Here is a 9831-nt window from a genome sequence, read left to right on the forward strand (position 1 = left end):
AGTAATTATGAGGTCTTAATTATTTTGGAGTAGCGAGAACACTCCATTCTTCTGCTTACAACCCGAAAAGCGAGGGTTTGGGTAGGGTTTTAGCCAAAAATGGCCTTATATTGCATTCTAGCCATGTAGAAGTTTCTTCCTTTGGTGGGATGTAGGATTGGCCTCTGTACTTTATTTTTTTCATGGTTTGTTGTAGGGGAAACTTGTTTGTGTGGAGAAAAGAATAAAATTAGGTAGGCATCTCTATGTGACTACCTAGGACAAAATTTAGGACAGTCATCATAAAATATCTTAGTGGTGGATTCCAGGCATATAACCCTATATATAGAGGTTAATAACCATTACCCACATGCTCATGAATTTTTTTTTACACTTGGTTTACCGGTAAGAGGTGTTGCTTTGGAAAACAGGCCTAATTGCCCCTATTAGGTCTCTTGGTCTCTTTAGGGTTCAGACCTTTAATGTGCAGATCTCACCAAACCATTTTGGGATCAAATGTAACTTCCAAAAGGGTGTTTGGAATGGTAATTTGTTTGTCAGAGTGTGTGGAGTATTTTGGAGTTGAATGCCAAAAACTGGTTGAAAAGGGCTACTAGTCGAGTAGGTAGGTTTCCAAAGGAGGTATAACGATTTGAAGATAAAAATATTAACCAATGCTTGGGTTAGTCTGTAGTAGACCAAAATGGACCAGATCTAAACTTTCTAAGGAGAATATTTTTCGGTAAGGCATGTTTGAGAACCATAAGCCTTTTACTCATCTTGAGTAGGCTTAGAACTAGTGAAGCGGTGTGTAGCTCCATTCAAGGTGTGGAGTCCTTCCTTGCAGGACCCTAGTGGTTATTTGAGGGGTCAGAAGTCTAACCTTTTTTGCACTTGTACTTATGAATTTGGGTAGGGCTCTGCATCACCATAGTGAAAATCCAAGATACAAATCCATTGTACAATTCAAAAATCCTAGATCTAATGCCACCATAAGTTCCATTTCCAACAAAACCCACCTCAAAGAGTCCTATTCAAAATCCTTTCGCATCATGCCAAAATGTTGAATCCTTCCAAGAATCCCCACTACATATCCAAAATCCTACCCCATGTCAAGAGCATAATCCAAATTTTGAAGAAATGAGTCTTAGCACAAATCAAGATCAAGATACCATGACTCTCCTATCCAAAACAAAATTTTGATCAAGATTCTTATGAAGATCCCCTCATCTTTTTGTATTCTAGATCGATGATGATCCACTTCCATCTCAAGAGAAAAGTGTTAGTCTAAGTCCCATTCAACACCCACCTCCTAAGAAAGATCACGATATCCCTTCCATCCCCTTCAATGATACAATTCAAAATCAAGAGAAAAGCACAAACTCCAATTTGGTCCTATTCCAAGTCAAGATCAGAGTTTCCCTTAACGCCTATGTCATAATCCTCCATATCCACCTAAAGATCCCATCATCCCTTCTTATCCCCCTCATGGTTCTAATCTTCCACTAGATCCTGTTGCATCCACCCAAGTTGTCATGCCCAAAATTTTATCTCATCTAACACCTATATTTAGGTGGACTTATAATAAAGCAATTTATTATAAAATTTCTACAAGGTTAAACTTCATAAGAATTTTAAATTTATACATTTCAATTTCTTCCTTAATTAAAACCATATGTTAAAATAAAACATATATAAATTATATCGCTTAAATAAATATTAAATCTAAATCTATATTATTCTCTTATATTGTCCAACTCCATATATATATATATATATATATATATATATATATGTATATATATATTAATATATATTTGTAGCTATATATTTTAATACTTATGTTATTTACCTCATATTTCTAAACTCTTCCAGCAACCCTAACCTAGAATGAATACTATATAGTACCTCTCATTTTATTTTTTCTATATTCTTTTCTATTCTAACCCTAGCCCTACCAGGGCTAGGGTTTTGTATTTTTTTTTAATTTTGCTAATGTTGAGCAGGGCAAAGGAGGGCTAAATTAGTTTCTGGGTGGAGCAGCGGCCACGTTTTATGGCGGGGCGGAGGTTGAAAATGCGGTGGGCGGTGACCCCCGGGTGCCACTCACTGTGGACTACCACAGTGGCGGCGTCACTGTGGATGCCCACAGTGGCGCCCTTGGGCCGTCCACTGTGGAACGCCACAGTGGCACTGCCCACTGTGGTGGCTCTTGGCCGCGCCATCCATTGTGCTAAGTACAGTGGTTCGACTCTTCCGCCTTCCACTGTGTTCAGCACAGTGGCTCGACCAATAGCCTAAAATAAACCCCTCCCCTTTTTTTTTTGCTTTTGTATATTTTGTTTATTAAATAAAAAAATAAAAGAACAAATATATATATATATATATATATATATATATATATATATATATATATATATATATATATATATATATATATATATATATATATATATATATATATATATATATAAGTGTATGTAGATGTTTTACGTATTTATGTATATATATATATATATATATATAATTATATATATAAATTTAAATATAAATATATGTTGTAACTAGGGCATAAATTTTCTATGCAATAAATATGTAGGTGTTTCCATTATGAACATAATTAATAGATAAGATGCTTTCTTCAGATATGTAACATTATATTTATTTCATGTGATCAAAATCTTAGTTGCTAAAAGAAAATAGATAAGTCATTTAAATATTGATTTACTTTCAGCAAAAATAAGGTAAAAAGCAGAATTAAATCACTTAAAACAACAACTCTAGTATTTTATTTATTTCATTTAATCGGTTTAACTATAGATTTTATTTTCTGTACATAAACCAATGATAGTATTAATAAGTTTACACAACAACTATAGGTACATGAAATTATTTAAATCAATAGCCTATTTATCTCTAGATTCTATTTTCTGCAAATGAGCAAAATGACATAATTTAGTAATTCTAACCAGCAACTTTATTTATCTAGGTTTATTTCAATTTAACCTTAGAGATATGTAACAAGGAAATAGACTGAACGTTTAGTTTCAGAATTAACATGCAAAATAAATATCCATTATCAAAGTTAGCATGCATACTACAATTTACTAATTTCAAACCCTAGCGATGGCTATAAAATCTTTGATTTTATTTTCTACAAATAAATTAAATAACAGATTTTAAATACTAAGTTTTGCATTTCCATACATAGATCTAAAATGTATTATTTCTAGCCGATCACATGCAAGCATATCTAGTCCATTTCTCTTCTAATAATTCATTTTAAATGCGTAAGGGAAATATCAGTTTTTGTTTCTTTTCAAATTATCCTATACACACACATTTTTTTTTTTTTCAAAACATAGGAACCAAATAAAAAATAATCTTTTTCTTTTTTGCAATATAACTTAAAGGACTATTACAAATATTTAAATCTTATCTCCCAGATGCTCTTGTCCCTTTACAAATAGGTCTCTCATTTCTAATACATAAGGAAAATGATAAATACATATCCAACCACTTTTCTGCAACTACTAATTCCAGCCACATCTACTTGTCCTGCTATTTTCTATTGACAACCTGCAATTATGATCAAAGAGATGACCATGGAGTGCTCACCTAACTGGTAGCCACCCCCGAGCTCGGAGAACCAAGCCCTAGATAGGTAACACAGATGCAAACACCAAAGAAAAGGGAAAAGACAATCTCAAACACAATCCCAACCTAGGCTTCACTGCACCACACATTTGTGATGTCTTTTCAATGGTGGTAGTGGACCAAGTACCTTGAGTAGACTGCATGTATGGTAAAACATATAGCCACCTCATGGAAAACCAAATACATCAAGTATAACAACTCCACATTCCTTATGCCCTCCAAGGCATTCATGCCTTATTTCCCTCCTTATGACCCCCAATGCATAAACAAGCCATGCAACAAGGGTCACATAAAATCCCTTGTGATCACTCTCATAATGAGAGCCTCTCACTTGAGGGCTATCATTTCTACCACCCACAAGAACATCCTCTCTCCCAAGAGTAGGAGGTCTTGATTACTCCCAAAACACATAAATTGCAAAATCACAAAACACCAAATAAATTTCCAAGGAATACATGCAAGAAAATTAGTCTTTTACACAAGCATTTCTTTCAAAACAACATGCAATAAGAAAATGTTAAAAGAAAGGTAGAACCAACTTTAAACTGCCCAAAGGTATGCTAGTTTTGTTTAGGATGAGCAACCCAATTCCACAAGTCTTTTCTTTCTACACTTAGCCAAATTCTCAATCCCAAATCTATCTTTTTTTTTTTCAAAATTCTTTGTCTCCAAAAATAGAGAGTGGGTGATTACCCCCAAAATCTCTCTTTCTTGCTTAAGAAGACACTAGTGTGAGTTCTCTCAAGTTTCTAAAACTGAAAAGGAAAGTAAGGTAAAATGAGAAAGGGAACTCTCATTCAAAAAGGAAGGTTATCAACTTAGTTCAAGCCTTCTAATTTCCATTTTTGCACAACTTAGAAAAGTCACTTTTTAGGGTATCCAAATGGTCACATGGGAGTAGAAACATGCCTAAAATTACTCCTAACCCTTAGGTATACCTTATGGGCTTTAGGAAACCCTAATAAACTACCCCTAGGAGTCCATTTAACCCTTTTTAAACCCCTCTAAAGTTTATTTTCGGGTCAAACCTATGTTGACCAACCCAAAGATTCTTTACCCAAGGCATTTATGGAATCATATTACATTAATTGAAAAAGCTATAGTAAAACAATTCCCTCCAAGAGACAAATTTAAAAACTCAAACGTAAATCCACACATGTGTCAAGTGACACAAAGAAAATACTTTTACAAAATTATACATGAAATTGTGTCTCTTCTTGAATTTAAATAAATCAATTAAATAACATTTAACACACATGCATCATTTACTATTACGAATAAAATACGACACAAATGGGGTGTTGTCTCTCTAAATAGACAAACCCTAGTTTTATGAACATACATATGTCTAGGTTTGGTTCTCCATAATATTTCCATGGTCACATGGATATCTTTTCCTGCACAACTCAATCACACATTAGTAATTTCGAATAACCTCATATAATATAAAGCACATGAATAAAAATACACATCAAACACTCTGCATACAATATACACTTACACAAACCAATACATCTTATATCCAAATAAATCCACATAAGCAATTATCACAATTCTCATAATTTTACTCCATACATAAAACATGCATTCTATTTCTATCATCATAGTAAAGTCCTGCAATTCCAATAATGACATACACTATCTCAAATTCATCCTATTCTAGAATCATGTAGAGTCCTATATCATAAAGCATATAAATGAAGCATCAATCCTACATCAATGTTATCCAAATCATGGAATCTGATAAGTTCTAAATCTAGATATAGTTGACATACGTCAGATCAAGATTATCCAATCAGTGGATCTTTTAGGTTTTCAATTCATAATACATCAAAATATACACCGCCAAGTGAAATAACTCTATAACTTGGTTCAATTTCTTTTCTCACAAATCTATTGGTCTAACACAGTCCATTCTATTGTATTATATAGCATTTATTAATAGGGTCAAACATGGTCAACTAAGTTGATCAAGCTTGGTTTGGGGAAGGCCTTACATCCTCCTCCCCTAGAGGTCGACTTACTCTTGGAAGTCGCATGAGTAGAATTACAAAGTAGGGACATAACATTTCCCACACTTTCAAAGAGTTACTCAAAATCTTATCTTGCCTACTAGAAGGTTGAAATACCAAAATCAACTTATTTTTGTAATTAACTTACTATCTGCACAAGGTTAAATTCTTAGTATTCTTATTACATTTCCCTTAAATCTCAGGTAGATGTTTACAAAATTCTATCTTCCAACAACTTACATTAATGCGCCATCCAAACTATATCAATAACACAGATCAACTTCCACAATCAGGGTTACACATATTGAAATTCTAGGAGTCCTACTTTGTTTAGAATTTGTTTAAAAGCATGTTTATCCTACTGTTTTCTCATCCAAGTATGTTACTTAAGAAAAATGACATCACACTTATCTACAATGAATCTACTTACTCTACAACCAGGCACCTCATTAGGGTGTTAATAAAATATTTGTTAAACTGTCCTAGGTGCATAATTTATTCCAACTTCCTTAGGTAACAAGGCATAATCAAATTTAGGTTCTTCAAATCTGCCCCTATATAGGGTAGTTTTCTACCACTAGGGATTTCAATGTTTATATTTCCAGGCACCAAGGTTTAAGTTTCATAGGGTACATTATTCACAATTTCAAAACATTAAGGTACATAACAATCCCATTCTAAGGGAGTGATGGGAATTATTAATACTTATTTTAGATATCATCCACGCAATCATCTCCATACACATGCTAAATTTACCAGTCGACAATCATTACTTTCATAATTCATTAGGTCTAGATCACACTATTGCTATAAATTTTTCTCTTTCAGATTGCCGCAATTAATTTAACTTAGGAGGATATTCCTTCCTTTATCTTAATTTGATAGAATATATTTTTTTGTTAATTCTTTGTGCCTAATTTCACTCCTTGCGGTATTCTCTTCTGACACACTATCAGTGGTTCAACGAACATGATAGACATTTACACAAATCACATCACTAGGGCTAGTTATATCAACCATCAAAATGACCACTTTGACACTTTACAAGATCAAAATACAAGTTACTTCTGCCAAGTCCAATAAAAAGAAGAAAAATACCAGCAATTGCAAAATATTAAAACTAGAAACATGGGAAGTGCCATAGTTCATATAAAAAGAAACATAAATTTAGTGGTCCTCTCTTCATAAAAAAAATAAATAAAGGGAAAGTTCTAGCCCCAGTGTCACAATATACTTTTCAAAGAAAATCAAAATTAATATTGAATCAAACTCGAAACAAGATGACCATTCTAGCCATGCTATAGGGAGTAACCGCAACACATTACCCAAGATCACACGTCCTGAGTGTGTTAGGAAGTGATTATTAGACCCTTGAGATTTTAGATTCTTTAAAATCCTTTATTGATTTATGAAATAATTTCTCATACACAAGAGATCGCATTCATTTTTTATTTTTTTTAAATCATGTTCCATTTTAACCTTCACGTGCTTACTATTTCAAGCAACACTTTCTGATATAATCCACTATCTATTCAGGGTTATTAACATCCTTAATTATATTCTAATAGGTGCTTGCACTAACTCTACCATTCTCTGACCATTCCTCTTGCACTAATCTTTTTGAACACTTAATTATACGCAATCTATGCTTAATTAGAGGTTAAAGCTTAACAAGCTGACCCAACGAAACCTTAGGTCTCGACAAAACTCCTAGGCGATAGGATTAAGAAAATTACTAACATAACCAATACGATAACTCCTATTATCAAGTGGGTCGAATAAATTTATTAAGGGCAATAATAATTTCACTCAAAAGTCTCTTTCATTACAGTTGCGTTTAATAGTACTTAATTAGGTCATCTTTTACTAAATAGACATTTATATAGTTACTTGGTTCAATATCAATTATTTTATAAATATCCAGTTTCTTCCATCATGTTAATACATCCTTCCTTAATAACTTAATTTATTATGGCTTCTTTTAATTATCTTAATATGTTAAACCTTGATTCAATGTTATGTGGTAGCTCAAGTATTGACATTTTCATGTCTTACACACACGGTTAATAGTTCGGTACAAAATTGACACTTGTTCACTTAGAACCTCTTAGGATTTGAATAATGTAATCATATAATTTTACTAGAGACATCATTTGTTTTCCTCGCACCTACAGCTAGCTCCTTATACTTTTACCTCTAACATTTGCTTACCTTCATTAGGTAGGAGCTTGTTGTCAAATTACTCACACTTAAGGTTAAGAGCCATTTGGGGTGGAATTATTGTCAAGTAAGATTGATAACGGTTGATATCCATTTCTGTCCACACATAATTCGGCTCGTTATCTATGTTGTCATAAAATATTTTATACTACCAACTAATTCTCATTAAAGCTTTGGTATTATATTATTGTTATACTGTCTTTCCCTAAGTCATTTCCATCTACACGTTGTTTCATCCATACTTAATGTTTTCGTATACTTTCACACTTGAGTGCCAAAATTTGCAAAGCTTCTTTGATTGTGTCTAGTAGTTAAATTGTGCTACATATTGTCTTGTACCTAGCGGCTAACCATGATTGGGTTGCACTTTTCTTCTTAGTTTTCTAAATGAATATTAGTTACTTATTCCTAGATTATAAGATCTTAATTCTATTACACCCCTTGTACTTCAATGGGGATTTTTGTATGATTCCTAAATCAACTCTACTCTCTCTTCCATTATTTACTTTTTTCCAAGATTATCTTCCCATAAAGGAACTAGTTGAGGTTTTACTTGCTTGTTTCCCCAATTAGATAACCACGGATGAACTTAGGGTTTATTGCAAATACGTGTTTTCACCCAAGAAGTTCATGCCTTCTTTCTCTTTATCTAACTCATCTATAGTATTACTAGGGTTTTCTGATCAAGGGAATTTCCATTCATCAATTTGAGTTCTTTATCTATAGGGTTATCCAACTCTAGCTCCACTATATTGCTATAAACATTGTCTAACAAATGTTCTTAATAAGAAGTCTAACATGACCACATTCTTAAGTTACCTAGTCATTAGGATAGGTCAATACTTCTATCTGAGATAAGAGCTCCTTTTAACTCTTCTTCATTTATATCTTCTATGGCGGGCTTGATCTTTTTAGCCATCATAATTTTCACATAGCTTAAAATTTTAATTTGATCTATCTCGATTCTTATTTATCTTGTTTATGGTGCCTTCTTCTAAGGTCTAATTATCTCGTTTGATTTGCCATGTCAAGAACATATCTTGATGGATGGCATTCCTTTAGTTACCTTCAGAGGTATTTTATTGAAAGATTAACTCCTCATACTTGATTTGATTAGGGCAATTATTGCGTTTAGGTTCAAATTGAATGGTAGCCTCGTAGGTACAAAAGGTCTAATTTTTGTTATTTAAACACTGAAAAATACTTCGTATACATGATAATTTAAAATTTTATGGCCTTTGGGGTTTTTATTATGCCATAAACCTTATGACTAATAAGTTCAAATTTCAGGGCTTTTAGTGACCCTTGGAACCCCTTAAATTGATATGTGCTGATCTATTGATTTACAAGAATTTTCACTTATGTTTCACTTTGTTATTTCGCAAGTTTTCACCTAGATGTTATACTTCAAGCCATAGTTTATTTTCAACTAAGTTATAAATGTAGCCCATGTTCACCAGTGTTTGAACCTAGGGCTCTGATACCAAAATGTCATGCCCAAAATTTAGGGCAAGAACGGGATAAATTTTTTTTAAAAATAATAGCATAATAACATTAAATTCGCTAATACAAAATGCACTAGCAAGTTTTTGTCTTAACTATGTTAAGAGTTGACTTTATCTACTAACTCGAGTAACCAAAATAGGTAGCAATTAGATGCGGAATTTCATTTGATTAGTTTTATCATCTCATTGATTTTAATCTATGAACTAATTTAGTCAATTAATTAACGCAAGTAAAATTAATCTCCAATAGCCAATGACTTATTCTAAGAATTAATTAAATTAGTTCTAACACTTAGTTATATAAAAGTCCATGTTTTATTTTAACGATAATTAAAATAAGAACAAACTAAATTGATTAAAGGGTCAATCATAATTATAATGAAAATTAATTTGATAAATTTTATCTCATCTAACACCTATATTTAGGTGGACTTATAATAAAGCAATTTATTATAAAA

Source organism: Cryptomeria japonica, chromosome 4, assembly GCF_030272615.1.
Source record: "Cryptomeria japonica chromosome 4, Sugi_1.0, whole genome shotgun sequence".
Classification (NCBI taxonomy): Eukaryota; Viridiplantae; Streptophyta; class Pinopsida; order Cupressales; family Cupressaceae; genus Cryptomeria; species Cryptomeria japonica.